Consider the following 17,094-nt stretch of genomic DNA (forward strand, 5'->3'; position numbering starts at 1 on the left):
CTTTACAGAGAGAGAGAAAGAGTACCTTACTAATTGCATTTACACATGTGTAGCTCTTGCTAATCTGATCTTGGCATTAAACGCATCTCTTTATGACGTCACCACAAAAAGTAAAAGTCTGAAACACTTGCACACACACACACACACATAAACACGCGCGCGCACACACTTTTTCAGTTACGTTTGGCCATACATCTGGAAGGTTCTGCTAGCCAACTCCAGGACGCCTATGTAAATATATCCGACAACTTCGCTCAATATTTTTTCTTAGCTGGCACTATTTGTGTTCAAACATTCAAATATTCCTAGTGTGTTCGTATACAATTAGGTCTACACTACGTCACTGCAATCTAAAAACAAAAGTAGGTAGAACAGTTCCGCTTTCAGACCTTGCGATCTATAGGGCAGATGATGTAAAGGTCATCTGTTTCTGTGGCCCACGGTTAACGAGGGTGTCATGTGACCAGCACAACGACCAACCGCCTTTACTTTTCCCCAACCAATTTCAGGTATCCATTAGAGCTGGGTGAATTTAGAGGCGCCCACACTCAATAACAAAATGGCATCTAAGAGAGGGCAACCTGAGCAAGAGCAAAATGGGAACTTTAACTTACTTACTCATAATTGTTAAGTCTTTATGCAACACTATACATGTATGAGTGAATATATTTGTTTTATGAGAATTAAGTTTTAAAATACAATGAATTTTCACCATAGTCTATATAAATCAGTGGCGAAATTGAAATCAATATATCTAACTATATGTTCTTCAAAAGAAAAATGTGATGTAAAATGTTGGATTTTAGGGTTTTACTGATCACCTCCCTTACACCCGAATCTATTTTTCTTCTTATATAATACAGACGTTACTTCAAAAAAGAAGATGATTACGTCCTACGCGTCATGCATTTAGTCATGCATGTTAACCAATGACTTAAATTCTGCCAAGTCCCTGGTTTTCCTGGCTAGCTCAGGCAACCCATTCCATGCTCTAATAGCACTAGAGGAGAAGGAGTATTTGTACAAATTTGTCCTAGCATATGGAACAAAGTCTGAACTTTTATCTTTGTGTCTTTCAGAGTATTTTATTAAATTTTGTTTTTGTATTTGAAGATTATGGTTCAGTGTTTTATGTATAATTGCTACTTTACTTTTGAGTCTTCTCTCCTGAAGGCTTTCTAAATTTAGTGATTTTACTAAAGGTGTTACTCTAGTCAAATGTGAATATTCGTTTGTTATGAATCTCACTGCTCTATTTTGTGTCTGTTCCAGATTCTTAATGTTATCTTGAGTTGAGGGGTCCCAAACGGAGGATGCATATTCTATTATAGGCCTAACCAAGGTTAAATAACATTTTAGTTCTATGTTCTTATTTGATTTATATCCAGCCTATAGAACTAATGTATCCCCTTAGTGTAACTCCTAATTGCGTCGAAAACATGCACACATACACACACACTCACACACACTCAATAACAAATGGCATATAAGCAAAGATGACCTACGCAAGAACGAAATGGCAGACAACGGGGCAGATCTAAATCTCGAGCAGACGATATGCTATTAGATGTACACCGCCAGAGGATGGCGGGATAAATAGTAAATTCCAGGTCAGCGGTGTTGTAATTGAGGTGAGGGGAAACACAATTGAGGGTGTGGCCGATATTATCTCCAGCTGATAATTACGGGCCTTTACCGCGGTTGTTTTTTCTTTTCATGTGGAGAGCTAGTTTGTGTACAGTCTAGGCAGGCTAACTCCCCCCCCTTTTTTTTTTCACCTACAGATTACCTCCCTTACCCGTGATGTCGATGTTGGTTGTAGAGAGACAATAAGGTCGTTGTTCATGTTGGTGTCTATTGATTGAATAGTGCTCTCTCTCTCTACCTCTCTCTACCTCTCTCTCTCTCTACCTCTCTCTCTCTCTTTTTCTCTCTACCTCTCTCTCTCTCTTTTTCTCTATCTATCTATATCTATCTGTTTTTATCTGTTGTTCATGTTCATGTCTATTGATTGAATAGTTCTCTCTCTTTCTCTCTAGCTCTCTCTCTCTTTTTCTCTCTCTCTTTCTCTCTAGCTCTCTCTCTCTTTTTCTCTCTCTCTTTCTCTTTCTCTATCTATCTATATCTATCTATCTATCGAACAATCGATTTATCAATTCCTTTCTTTCTGTCTGCCTATCTCTCTCTCTCTCTCTTTCTTTATATCTATATATATATAACAGAAAAATTTCAGTCTAATTCCGATCTTCTCTCTCTCTTAAACTGTTTGTATCTGTTTGTATCTCTTTTTACTTCCCTCTTTCTTCCTCTCATTCCGAATCAGTTTATTTCTCTCTGTAATTTTCTCTCTCTCTCTCTCTCTCTATATATATATATATATATATATATAATATCTGTTTCTCTCTCTCTCTCTCTATGTATCTGTGTGTGTGTCTCTCTCTCTTTCAATTTTGTCTCCGTCTATCTGTAACTCTTTCCTATCTCTTTTTATCCCCCTCTTTGTTCTTTCGCTCTCTTCCAGTTCCTCTCCCTCTGGCTATCTGCTTATGTCCCTCTTTCTCTGTATCTCTTTCCCTCTCAATCTTCACCTTTCTAACGCTCTCTCTCTCTCTCTCTGATTAGCTTCCTTTATTTCTCTCTTTCTCCCTTTCGCACTCTCTGTTTATCTCTCTCTCTCTCTCTCTTTGTATACATATATATATATGTATGTTTGTAAAATGTTTTACATGTTTCGGATGTTCCTTCAGAGTTCAAGATAATTTACTTCCTAGTCCAAACCTCCCCCAGGCGGACAAGGGATGGGAGCGGGCGGGGTTTGAACCCGGGATCATCGATAAATCCAAACGACAGTCCAGCGCGCAAACCGCACGACCAGGCATGTATGTATATTATTGTATATGCCACTCAATCTAATCAAATCAGTTATGCATCCGTCTTCCCCCCCCCCCTTTCCCCTTTCCGCATGTATTCTAATTCTTTATCAATCTGACAGTCTACCCTCTTCTAAAACACTTTAAAAATTATTTACGAAAGCCAAGTCTGAAAGCGCCCTAAGAGGAAGGTACCTTAGGACGAGGTCAACGTGTACCCTGAGCTAGAGCAGCAGTGATTAACTTGGTCTGATGCCAGGTAATCTGCTGTCTGGTCCGTGTAAAAACAAGCGGAAGTCTAGAGATGTTGTTTTTTTTTAAAAAAAAAGGTTTAAACTCTAAAACGTGATTGAAAACTCTCACATCCCAGCTAATTGTTTTAATTAATGTAGCAACAAGTTTTGGGAAAACATTCTAAAGGATGCTCATGCTGGAGTTATCTGTTCTTTGTTTACATTTCTATTTTTTAAGTTCCGGTTTACGTTCATTAATCAAATACATAAAGAAATGAAAGCGATATGGAAAATGTGGAGTAGTTGTATAGGACGACTAAAAAACAATACGACACCTGGCAGGTACATGGGGCAGAAGTAGTTCAGGTTTATTGGAAGAACATTTTAGAGTATTGCGGCTGGGGTTCAAATCTCACCTGTGTTTGGAGATGTATTTTGATTTAAAGAAAAAATTGATAACTAGTGATCGTAATAGCGGGTGTAACCAGAAGTAAAATTTGTGCAATCTAAATGCTTCCTAAATATTGGAGACAAAAATAATGAAATAAAAGAACCTTGTAATTGTATTGAACTCCTAATACATATGTTGATGTACAGTGCCGGATTTAAGTAAGCGGAGGCCCCATGTAGAATTTTCTCTTAGAAACTTGCTCTTTTAACGCAAGCCTTTTATAAATGTTAAAAGACTTAACAACAAAACTGCTGCAGGGGTGAATGAATATACAGAAAAATACAATAAACATGGATAAATGTAGACCCTGCCGAAGCAAGTTAAACAAAGGACGTATGGGCCACTAGGCCTTCATCGGCTACAAAACAAACCAAAACAAAAACAAGGTTACAAAGACGGTTTGTGTGGAGACACAAACTTAAAATCGGCCCCCCGAAGTGGTCCACCTAGAGACAGACGGACAGATCTAGACATTGGTAGGGGATCCATTGACACTTTTATCATTGTGACCTTAGATGCAAATGTTTTGTACCAATGCGCGAATCTATGAATGAAGTTGTTTTATTCATGAAAAAGCTTGTAAACTTTTTTAATAAGACTTATTTCCCCTGAAGTTTTTCATTGAAAAGTGGTGTAATTTTTTTGAAAAATCTGCTTGCATATATAATTTAAAAAATTAGATGGTTCACTTTTGGAAAAAAAAGTAGCCGTTGAATCAGAACTTTGAATGATCTAAAATATCATGATGTCCGATTTTTCATTTTCTCTTCTAGTTTCTGAGATCTAAACGGGACGGACGGATAAAAGTTTTGGATCCTTGGCATCAAACTTCAATATTCTATACTCTAAGTATATCTATACATGGACTTAACCATACTTTTTTTCTGCTATATTGGTGGAGGGCGGCTTTGGACGGGGTGAAATCTGTTCTTGTTTCTTATCTATCATTCATTGGGTATTTCAAAAAGAGTAATAGCTTCTACAAAAAGTCAGGAGTTAAAAAGTCAGGAGTTAAAAAGTCAGGAGTTAAAAAGTCAGGAGTTAAAAAGTCAGGAGTTAAAAAGTCAGGAGTTTCATCGAATTAAAGATGTTTTGTTAATGTTTCTAGTTTATTTTTAAGCATGCATTTTTTAGTTGGGGGGGGGAGGCCAAACTTGAGGCTGAGGCCCTGAATGACTGTCAGCACCGCCGTCAATCTCGGCTTAACATAAGCGTTCATTGGAAGATGTATGTCCCCTCCGCACTCTCTGTATTTCACTTATTTTTAGCTTGGCTTATTGTTGACGTCAATACGTTGCGAAGAGTTACCAAAACCTAATCTCGTAAACATGCAATGTCTGTAAACAGCGCGTTTGTTTGTAAAATGTTTTACAAGTTTCGGATGTTCCTTCAGAGTTCAAGATAGTTTACTTCCAAGTCTAAACCTCTCGCAGGAAGACGGGGGGATGGGAGCTGGCAGGGTTTGAACCCGGGATCATCGATAAATCCGAACGGTATAAACAAGAACATAACATTGCATTTATAATGTCTGGGTAGCCATTGTAAAAGTTCCCCTTTAAGACCTTGCAAACGATAGAGCAGATGATGTTAAGGTCATCTGTTTCTTTAGCCAATAGTTAACGAACAGGGTGTCATGTGGCCAGCACAACGACCAACCGCCTTTACTTTTCGCAACTTAAGTCAGGTTCCCATTATTGCTAGGTGGACCCAGAAATCAGAGTATTGATCTGATAAGAAATAGTAAAGGTGGACCCAGAAATCAGAGTATTGATCTGATAAAAATAGTAAAGGTGGACCCAAGAATCAGAGTATTGGTCTGATAAAGGTACCTCCTTTATAATCTAGTGATCTATTGGGACAGACGGTGTAAGGCTCACCTGTTTCTACAGTCGACCTTTAACGAAGGCGTCTTATGGCCAACTCTAGGCTTTCTTTAATAAATCACAGCCAATACTATCCTGGCAATATGGTTAACATGTGTTCTCTTGTACGGAACGACTTCACACCGGACTGGATCTTGAATTGTCACTTCCTCAATCGTGAGCCGAGAAGTGGTGAAGCGACTTAACTCGGACACTTTTCTCTGGTCGGTGTTATCTGTGTCAACTGATAACACACACACACGATTACGCCTATCTGCGTCGCTACCACAGTTATAACAATATGCATGCTATATTTTAAAAATAAAAAAAATGTCCTTTTCAGCAGACCAAATTTAGAAGTTGCCCGTATCACGATTTTCAAAAGATGTTTAATTTTTGTTTAATACATTTATACGCGACAGACGGACAAACTGGCAGAACAAGAAAAATAGGGGGGGGGGGGAGTTGTTCCACGTAGAGGGAGATAAACCTGTTGAATATTTATCAAAATCACGTGTAAATAGACAAGATTACAGGCCAGGTAAAATACTATTTCTGCCCATAATTGGTGGAGGCACGGCGATTGACCGGTAAAGCGCTTGGCTTTCTGGGTCCTGGGTTCGAATCCTGGTAAAGACTGGGATTTGTCATTTCGGGATCTTCGGGCGCCTCTGAGTCCACCCAGCTCTAATGGGTACTTGACATTAGTTGGTGAAAAGTAAAGGCGGTTGGTCGTTGTGCTGACCACATGACATCCTCGTTGACCGTGGGCCACAGAAATAAATGCCCTATAGATCACAAGGTCTGAAACGGGAATTTTATTTTACTTTACTTACCTACTAATAATTGGTAAGCCTTTAAACAACACTGTATATGTATGTGTGAATATATTTGTTTTATGAGTATTAAGTTTTAAAATACAATGAATATTCACTTTAGTGTATATAAATCAGTGGCGAAATTTAAATCAATGTATCTAACTCTATTTTCTTTAAAACAAAATGTGATGTAAAAGGGTTTGAATTCTAATTAACTGTATCTGGTGATGTTAGAATAATATCATGTGTATCAAATAAGGTTTTAACAGTATTTCAGAAACCAAGACTCGGTTTCAATGGACCTCATTCACCAACCGTAAACAAACAACATTTAGCCACGTGGTTTTCTATCTCTTCTATACAAAATACGCAATCCATAAAGGCTGTCACGTGATACGTTTTTTCATTGTTTTATCAATATTGTCACGTGGCTAAATGTTGTTTGTTTACAATTGGTAAATGAGGTCAATTCTGTGTAGAGGTTTCTTACGACGTAGCTATTCAGAGGAGTGCAAGCATTAAAATCTGTGTAACTCTTTTGTGATCTTTTTTATTAGGTGATTTTTTAAATGGTTTATCAACGACACTCGTAAACAAAGGCTTCACCTATTTGTGTACAGGGTCACGTGATAACAACAGTTAATAGTTCAGGTTTAATTGGAATTGTAAAAAAAAAAAAAGGTGGGGGGCGGCCTAATGCTTACGGTTAAAGCTTTTAACAACTACGGTGAATACAAACAAAATGTAATCAACTTTACAGAGAGAGAGAAAGAGTACCTTACTAATTGCATTTACACATGTGTAGCTCTTGCTAATCTGATCTTGGCATTAAACGCATCTCTTTATGACGTCACCACAAAAAGTAAAAGTCTGAAACACTTGCACACACACACACACACATAAACACGCGCGCGCACACACTTTTTCAGTTACGTTTGGCCATACATCTGGAAGGTTCTGCTAGCCAACTCCAGGACGCCTATGTAAATATATCCGACAACTTCGCTCAATATTTTTTCTTAGCTGGCACTATTTGTGTTCAAACATTCAAATATTCCTAGTGTGTTCGTATACAATTAGGTCTACACTACGTCACTGCAATCTAAAAACAAAAGTAGGTAGAACAGTTCCGCTTTCAGACCTTGCGATCTATAGGGCAGATGATGTAAAGGTCATCTGTTTCTGTGGCCCACGGTTAACGAGGGTGTCATGTGACCAGCACAACGACCAACCGCCTTTACTTTTCCCCAACCAATTTCAGGTATCCATTAGAGCTGGGTGAATTTAGAGGCGCCCACACTCAATAACAAAATGGCATCTAAGAGAGGGCAACCTGAGCAAGAGCAAAATGGGAACTTTAACTTACTTACTCATAATTGTTAAGTCTTTATGCAACACTATACATGTATGAGTGAATATATTTGTTTTATGAGAATTAAGTTTTAAAATACAATGAATTTTCACCATAGTCTATATAAATCAGTGGCGAAATTGAAATCAATATATCTAACTATATGTTCTTCAAAAGAAAAATGTGATGTAAAATGTTGGATTTTAGGGTTTTACTGATCACCTCCCTTACACCCGAATCTATTTTTCTTCTTATATAATACAGACGTTACTTCAAAAAAGAAGATGATTACGTCCTACGCGTCATGCATTTAGTCATGCATGTTAACCAATGACTTAAATTCTGCCAAGTCCCTGGTTTTCCTGGCTAGCTCAGGCAACCCATTCCATGCTCTAATAGCACTAGAGGAGAAGGAGTATTTGTACAAATTTGTCCTAGCATATGGAACAAAGTCTGAACTTTTATCTTTGTGTCTTTCAGAGTATTTTATTAAATTTTGTTTTTGTATTTGAAGATTATGGTTCAGTGTTTTATGTATAATTGCTACTTTACTTTTGAGTCTTCTCTCCTGAAGGCTTTCTAAATTTAGTGATTTTACTAAAGGTGTTACTCTAGTCAAATGTGAATATTCGTTTGTTATGAATCTCACTGCTCTATTTTGTGTCTGTTCCAGATTCTTAATGTTATCTTGAGTTGAGGGGTCCCAAACGGAGGATGCATATTCTATTATAGGCCTAACCAAGGTTAAATAACATTTTAGTTCTATGTTCTTATTTGATTTATATCCAGCCTATAGAACTAATGTATCCCCTTAGTGTAACTCCTAATTGCGTCGAAAACATGCACACATACACACACACTCACACACACTCAATAACAAATGGCATATAAGCAAAGATGACCTACGCAAGAACGAAATGGCAGACAACGGGGCAGATCTAAATCTCGAGCAGACGATATGCTATTAGATGTACACCGCCAGAGGATGGCGGGATAAATAGTAAATTCCAGGTCAGCGGTGTTGTAATTGAGGTGAGGGGAAACACAATTGAGGGTGTGGCCGATATTATCTCCAGCTGATAATTACGGGCCTTTACCGCGGTTGTTTTTTCTTTTCATGTGGAGAGCTAGTTTGTGTACAGTCTAGGCAGGCTAACTCCCCCCCCTTTTTTTTTTCACCTACAGATTACCTCCCTTACCCGTGATGTCGATGTTGGTTGTAGAGAGACAATAAGGTCGTTGTTCATGTTGGTGTCTATTGATTGAATAGTGCTCTCTCTCTCTACCTCTCTCTACCTCTCTCTCTCTCTTTTTCTCTCTACCTCTCTCTCTCTCTTTTTCTCTATCTATCTATATCTATCTGTTTTTATCTGTTGTTCATGTTCATGTCTATTGATTGAATAGTTCTCTCTCTTTCTCTCTAGCTCTCTCTCTCTTTTTCTCTCTCTCTTTCTCTCTAGCTCTCTCTCTCTTTTTCTCTCTCTCTTTCTCTTTCTCTATCTATCTATATCTATCTATCTATCGAACAATCGATTTATCAATTCCTTTCTTTCTGTCTGCCTATCTCTCTCTCTCTCTCTTTCTTTATATCTATATATATATAACAGAAAAATTTCAGTCTAATTCCGATCTTCTCTCTCTCTTAAACTGTTTGTATCTGTTTGTATCTCTTTTTACTTCCCTCTTTCTTCCTCTCATTCCGAATCAGTTTATTTCTCTCTGTAATTTTCTCTCTCTCTCTCTCTCTCTATATATATATATATATATATATATAATATCTGTTTCTCTCTCTCTCTCTCTATGTATCTGTGTGTGTGTCTCTCTCTCTTTCAATTTTGTCTCCGTCTATCTGTAACTCTTTCCTATCTCTTTTTATCCCCCTCTTTGTTCTTTCGCTCTCTTCCAGTTCCTCTCCCTCTGGCTATCTGCTTATGTCCCTCTTTCTCTGTATCTCTTTCCCTCTCAATCTTCACCTTTCTAACGCTCTCTCTCTCTCTCTCTGATTAGCTTCCTTTATTTCTCTCTTTCTCCCTTTCGCACTCTCTGTTTATCTCTCTCTCTCTCTCTCTTTGTATACATATATATATATGTATGTTTGTAAAATGTTTTACATGTTTCGGATGTTCCTTCAGAGTTCAAGATAATTTACTTCCTAGTCCAAACCTCCCCCAGGCGGACAAGGGATGGGAGCGGGCGGGGTTTGAACCCGGGATCATCGATAAATCCAAACGACAGTCCAGCGCGCAAACCGCACGACCAGGCATGTATGTATATTATTGTATATGCCACTCAATCTAATCAAATCAGTTATGCATCCGTCTTCCCCCCCCCCCTTTCCCCTTTCCGCATGTATTCTAATTCTTTATCAATCTGACAGTCTACCCTCTTCTAAAACACTTTAAAAATTATTTACGAAAGCCAAGTCTGAAAGCGCCCTAAGAGGAAGGTACCTTAGGACGAGGTCAACGTGTACCCTGAGCTAGAGCAGCAGTGATTAACTTGGTCTGATGCCAGGTAATCTGCTGTCCAGGTAATCTGCTGTCTGGTCCGTGTAAAAACAAGCGGAAGTCTAGAGATGTTGTTTTTTTTTAAAAAAAAAGGTTTAAACTCTAAAACGTGATTGAAAACTCTCACATCCCAGCTAATTGTTTTAATTAATGTAGCAACAAGTTTTGGGAAAACATTCTAAAGGATGCTCATGCTGGAGTTATCTGTTCTTTGTTTACATTTCTATTTTTTAAGTTCCGGTTTACGTTCATTAATCAAATACATAAAGAAATGAAAGCGATATGGAAAATGTGGAGTAGTTGTATAGGACGACTAAAAAACAATACGACACCTGGCAGGTACATGGGGCAGAAGTAGTTCAGGTTTATTGGAAGAACATTTTAGAGTATTGCGGCTGGGGTTCAAATCTCACCTGTGTTTGGAGATGTATTTTGATTTAAAGAAAAAATTGATAACTAGTGATCGTAATAGCGGGTGTAACCAGAAGTAAAATTTGTGCAATCTAAATGCTTCCTAAATATTGGAGACAAAAATAATGAAATAAAAGAACCTTGTAATTGTATTGAACTCCTAATACATATGTTGATGTACAGTGCCGGATTTAAGTAAGCGGAGGCCCCATGTAGAATTTTCTCTTAGAAACTTGCTCTTTTAACGCAAGCCTTTTATAAATGTTAAAAGACTTAACAACAAAACTGCTGCAGGGGTGAATGAATATACAGAAAAATACAATAAACATGGATAAATGTAGACCCTGCCGAAGCAAGTTAAACAAAGGACGTATGGGCCACTAGGCCTTCATCGGCTACAAAACAAACCAAAACAAAAACAAGGTTACAAAGACGGTTTGTGTGGAGACACAAACTTAAAATCGGCCCCCCGAAGTGGTCCACCTAGAGACAGACGGACAGATCTAGACATTGGTAGGGGATCCATTGACACTTTTATCATTGTGACCTTAGATGCAAATGTTTTGTACCAATGCGCGAATCTATGAATGAAGTTGTTTTATTCATGAAAAAGCTTGTAAACTTTTTTAATAAGACTTATTTCCCCTGAAGTTTTTCATTGAAAAGTGGTGTAATTTTTTTGAAAAATCTGCTTGCATATATAATTTAAAAAATTAGATGGTTCACTTTTGGAAAAAAAAGTAGCCGTTGAATCAGAACTTTGAATGATCTAAAATATCATGATGTCCGATTTTTCATTTTCTCTTCTAGTTTCTGAGATCTAAACGGGACGGACGGATAAAAGTTTTGGATCCTTGGCATCAAACTTCAATATTCTATACTCTAAGTATATCTATACATGGACTTAACCATACTTTTTTTCTGCTATATTGGTGGAGGGCGGCTTTGGACGGGGTGAAATCTGTTCTTGTTTCTTATCTATCATTCATTGGGTATTTCAAAAAGAGTAATAGCTTCTACAAAAAGTCAGGAGTTAAAAAGTCAGGAGTTAAAAAGTCAGGAGTTAAAAAGTCAGGAGTTAAAAAGTCAGGAGTTAAAAAGTCAGGAGTTTCATCGAATTAAAGATGTTTTGTTAATGTTTCTAGTTTATTTTTAAGCATGCATTTTTTAGTTGGGGGGGGGAGGCCAAACTTGAGGCTGAGGCCCTGAATGACTGTCAGCACCGCCGTCAATCTCGGCTTAACATAAGCGTTCATTGGAAGATGTATGTCCCCTCCGCACTCTCTGTATTTCACTTATTTTTAGCTTGGCTTATTGTTGACGTCAATACGTTGCGAAGAGTTACCAAAACCTAATCTCGTAAACATGCAATGTCTGTAAACAGCGCGTTTGTTTGTAAAATGTTTTACAAGTTTCGGATGTTCCTTCAGAGTTCAAGATAGTTTACTTCCAAGTCTAAACCTCTCGCAGGAAGACGGGGGGATGGGAGCTGGCAGGGTTTGAACCCGGGATCATCGATAAATCCGAACGGTATAAACAAGAACATAACATTGCATTTATAATGTCTGGGTAGCCATTGTAAAAGTTCCCCTTTAAGACCTTGCAAACGATAGAGCAGATGATGTTAAGGTCATCTGTTTCTTTAGCCAATAGTTAACGAACAGGGTGTCATGTGGCCAGCACAACGACCAACCGCCTTTACTTTTCGCAACTTAAGTCAGGTTCCCATTATTGCTAGGTGGACCCAGAAATCAGAGTATTGATCTGATAAGAAATAGTAAAGGTGGACCCAGAAATCAGAGTATTGATCTGATAAAAATAGTAAAGGTGGACCCAAGAATCAGAGTATTGGTCTGATAAAGGTACCTCCTTTATAATCTAGTGATCTATTGGGACAGACGGTGTAAGGCTCACCTGTTTCTACAGTCGACCTTTAACGAAGGCGTCTTATGGCCAACATAACAATAGAGTTGGATAGAACCAGGGGCGTTGTACAAATCTCGAAGTTCCCCAGTCTTCACGGGATTCGAACTCGATATCTCTCGGTTCGGAATCCAAGCGCCACCAAGCCCCCCCCCCCCTTTGACCATATTTACAAGTTAAAAGGACGTATACATTACCTATGTTCAAGGAGATATAGTTTGACTGCACTTTAAGGAATAGTATTTGTTTGATTCAAACCTCATGTTCCTGAGTTTACATTACGAAAAGTCACGTGTGTCATATCCGGTTAACACCTAGCAATGAGCGGAGAATCAATACAGAAATAGGTACATTCTGGATGTTGTTTAAAAGAAAGATGAACACACCGCTAAATTAAAGCAGGTGAAATGAATATAAAGAATAGTTTAGGAAATAGACTCAACCCTTAGGACAAGCTTCCATAGGCCTAGAGTTCCAAGAGTCATAGAATAAACTCTCATGACAAGCTTCCATAGGCCTAGAGTTCCAAAAGTCATAGAATCCACTCTTAGGAGAAGCTTCCATAGGCCTAGAGTTTCAAGTGTCTTAGACTCCACTCTTAGGACAAGCTTCCATAGGCTCAGAGTCCCAAGAGTCATAGACTTAGTTCTTAGGACAAGCTTCCATAGGCCTAGAGTTCAAAGAGTCTTAGACTCCACTCTTAGGACAAGCTTCCATAGGCTCAGAATCCCAAGAGTCATAGACTTAGTTCTTAGGACAAGCTTCAATAGGCCTAGAGTTCCAAGAGTCTTAGACTCCACTCTTAGGACAAGCTTCCATAGGCCTAGAGTTCCAAGAGTCTTAGACTCAACTCTTAGGACGAGCTTCCATAGGCCTAGAGTTCCAAGAGTCATAGACTTCACTCTTAGGACAAGCTTCTATAGGCCTAGAGTTCAAAGAGTCTTAGACTCAACTCTTAGGACAAGCTTCTATAGGCCTAGAGTTTCAAGAGTCTTAGACTCAACACTTAGGACAAGCTTCTATAGGCCTAGAGTTTCAAGAGTCTTAGACTCAACACTTAGGACAAGCTTCTATAGGCCTAGAGTTCAAAGAGTCTTAGACTCCACTCTTAGGACAAGCTTCCATAGGCTCAGAGTCCCAAGAGTCATAGACTTAGTTCTTAGGACAAGCTTCAATAGGCCTAGAGTTCCAAGAGTCTTAGACTCCACTCTTAGGACAAGCTTCCATAGGCTCAGAGTCCCAAGAGTCATAGACTTAGTTCTTAGGACAAGCTTCAATAGGCCTAGAGTTCCAAGAGTCTTAGACTCAACTCTTAAGACAAGCTTCCATAGGCCTAGAGTTCCAAGAGTCATAGACTCAACTCTTAGGACAAGCTTCCATAGGCCTAGAGTTCAAAGAGTCTTAGACTCCACTCTTAGGACAAGCTTCCATAGGCTCAGAATCCCAAGAGTCATAGACTTAGTTCTTAGGACAAGCTTCAATAGGCCTAGAGTTCCAAGAGTCTTAGACTCCACTCTTAGGACAAGCTTCCATAGGCCTAGAGTTTCAAGAGTCTTAGACTCAACTCTAAGAACAATTACGAAAAAAACGAAGAAGAAGAAACAAGGGTATTTTAAAAAGCTGACTCTAAAATGTCAAATCAAAGAGAAGGCCTTTAGTAAATATTTTCCTGGGTTGGTTATTCAATCTAAAGAATAGGTTAGGAGATTCAAACACCCAGAAGTTTTAAAAAAAAATGTATCGGTGTGCTCGGCCTTTGGTCCGCTTCTAACCCAAGCGTCTTGGGATACGATAAGATAAAGTGTAATTTCTACGATAGTGAACAGACACAAAATAGAGCAGTGACATTCATAACTAACGAATATTCACATTTGACTAGAGTAACACCTTTAGATAAATCACTAAATTTAGAAAGCCTTCAGGACAGAAGACTCAAAAGTAAAATAACAATTATACATAAAACACTGAACCATAATCTTCAAATACAAAAACAAAATTTAATAAAATACTCTGAAAGACACAAAGATAAAGGCACATTCCTCGTCCCATATGCTAGGACAAATTTGTACAAATACTCCTTCTTCCCTAGTGCTATTAGAGGATGGAATGGGTTGCATGAGCTAGCTAGGAAAACCAGTGACTTGGCAGAATTTAAGTCATTTTTTAATATGCATGACTAAATGCATGACGCGTAGGACGTAATCATCTTCTTTTTTTAAAGTAACGTCTGTAGTATATAAGATAAGATACGATAAGTGAAAAAATGATAAATATTCTTCATACACAGTATTTGATGTATTTGGCTGCTCATCAAAACTGTTTTTAAAAATCAGTCGCCCATTCTTTACGTCTGCGCTACCCATCAACCCCCCTCCTCCCTCTACATTGTGCTACTAGTTAACTGAGAGAGAGAGAACCACTTGAGTTTCTAGTATCAACCTGCACTAGAGTAAGTCACTCTAGTCTCTAGTATAATAATAAAACGTCATAACTTTGACCTTTCTCTGTTAACACGCTGAACGTTGTACACACCACAATGTATGTCAGAGAATGGTGTCAAGAGTTGGTCAAAACTATTGAACCAATGTTAATCTAGTTTCAAAGTGTATCTCTACTGTTAATGCTTCAAACTTGAAGCCTAAAATCAATTCCTATTAAGTTGAGTATGAAAGAATTATTGACATACCTTTACGTGGCGAGTAGGAATTTTAATAGAAACCAGTTTCATCTTTAAGTAGTAGTGTTTATGCGTATCATTAAATTAACAAGAATAATACACATTTTTACATACTGTTCACAAAATGGCTGGGATCGAACAAAGTAACAAGGAAAATTAGCGATGTGGATTATGAAATAGACATTGATTCGTAGCTGCAAATTGATAATGAAACACATTTTTAGGTTCCTATTTTTAAAATACACTTCAGACTTAATTACTTTTAGTACACACTTGAAAAGTTACAATATTATTTTTGCATGTTCATTATCTCCCTTAGAAAGATATACTATAGTAGGCCTACTTACAAAGATAACTTGACTGAAATGTCTCCTTAAACGCTGTACTTTGTCTGTGTGTGTGTGTGTTTGTTTATATAAGTATGGTAGTGTGTATATGCGATTGGTGAATGTGTGCGTTTACAAAGCATTTAAAAAAAAACGGTGAAAATTAGAATGTAAACTAAACGTCACCCACACCCATTACATTGTGCGGTGAAAGAGGAGGGGGGGAGGGAATATAAACAAAATTAGGCCAGACTTTCCCGTCTGCTTTTCCAGTCTTCACCAAATTACTTATTTGCATCGTATAGTATAGAGCCGTGATGACCAACCTTGTTCGACAAGTGGGGGCCATTTCCATTTCCGACACTCGTGTCGCGGGCCACATGAGCGAAAACTTACAGAGATGAAATGAAATTGGACCGGAAACTCTTTGATTAGAAGACCGTGAATCTAGTACTTACATTCATTGATATTTGAAGTATCGTTTTTTTTTTAAGCGTAAGATAATGACTTCACTATATTGAATATAGTGTGATCAACAGTGTGGAGAGCTTTACAACCCATTTTGCGTTTTTCCAGCCCACAAGACTAGTTAAGTTTGAGAACCAGTGCTCTACAACATGCTAGAAGCAAAACTGTATAATAAATATAGACTTGTCTTCGCATCTGGAAACGGAATAATGTGTAAGAAAAGGGGGGGGGGAGGTAAACACAAAGCACTAACTAGAACCTATTTCATTAATATCTATAGTGCTAAGTATTTAAAGACAAAAATAGTGGAGATAGACTACCGCCCTGTACTACAAATAATTCACATTTACTTAACTATATCTACACCTAGATAATAGATCTAAAACAGGTGTACTAAATGTACTTATCAACCAAACTTACGTGCGCTGCTAGATCTATTAGTGTAATTTATCCTTTGCGAATAAGTCACTTTAAGAGTATCCTTCAAAGAATTAAAAACAAACACAAGTGATAAAATAATCCCTAGAGAAAATTGGAGCAGACACAATTAAAGCCGAGACAAGAGATCCACATCTAAATCGAGCAGGCTATACGTAAATATATCTACGTTTTGTAAATTCTAAAGAATTGCAACACTTTCTAAAATCGCTGATCAGTAACAATCATATTGCGGTTACTCTAAATGTCACGCGATATCGTTCTTACTTCAACGTAATTTTTGCATTGTATAAAAAAGCCCACCAACCAGTGAATGATGGATTGCTCTCTCTCTCTCTCTCTCTCTCTCACGTAGTGATGAACTAAAGCCTGCAAAGTTCGGTAATACACGCTGTGACAAAACGTAAGGACAGTATAGTTGCTCTCCCTTTTTTATTTTTTTTCAAAATTAAACCCCCCCCAACTCTCGTATGCCCCGCGGGATGTCTAAGTCGAGTTGAACTAAGCAGACACAATTGTAACTGCCATCGTTTTTTTTTTCCCAGGCCTTTCATTCCCCCACCCCTCCACCCCACTTGATGACTTTAAAAGGCGATGATATAATAAACGGAAATAGTTTGTTTTAACATTTGCGTATGAAGGGGGCGGGGTACCGAGTCGACAGTCAAAGGGGAGATTAGTTTGGCCAGGATGTGGTGACTTTCTGGTAACTAGCTGTCTTCTCTACACCAGTTATCATTTGCTATTACCTGCCTCTTC

At 38.1% G+C, this 17,094-nt stretch overlaps 1 protein-coding gene across 2 annotated transcripts in view; it reads right to left on the bottom strand.

Annotated features, from left to right (window-relative positions):
• Positions 1–16,628, bottom strand: part of LOC106077062 (uncharacterized) — a 119,300-nt gene extending 102,672 nt beyond the window's left edge. The window contains exon 1 of one of the 2 annotated variants that reach the window (XM_056018733.1): positions 16,318–16,628. The gene's annotated coding sequence lies outside the window, so the exon portion shown is untranslated. The remainder of the gene's footprint in view (positions 1–16,317) is intronic. The other variant, XM_056018732.1, reaches the window with a different exon arrangement.
• Positions 16,629–17,094: the final 466 nt, after the last annotated feature.

This window comes from Biomphalaria glabrata, chromosome 2 (genome assembly GCF_947242115.1).
Source record: "Biomphalaria glabrata chromosome 2, xgBioGlab47.1, whole genome shotgun sequence".
NCBI lineage: Eukaryota > Metazoa > Mollusca > Gastropoda > Planorbidae > Biomphalaria > Biomphalaria glabrata.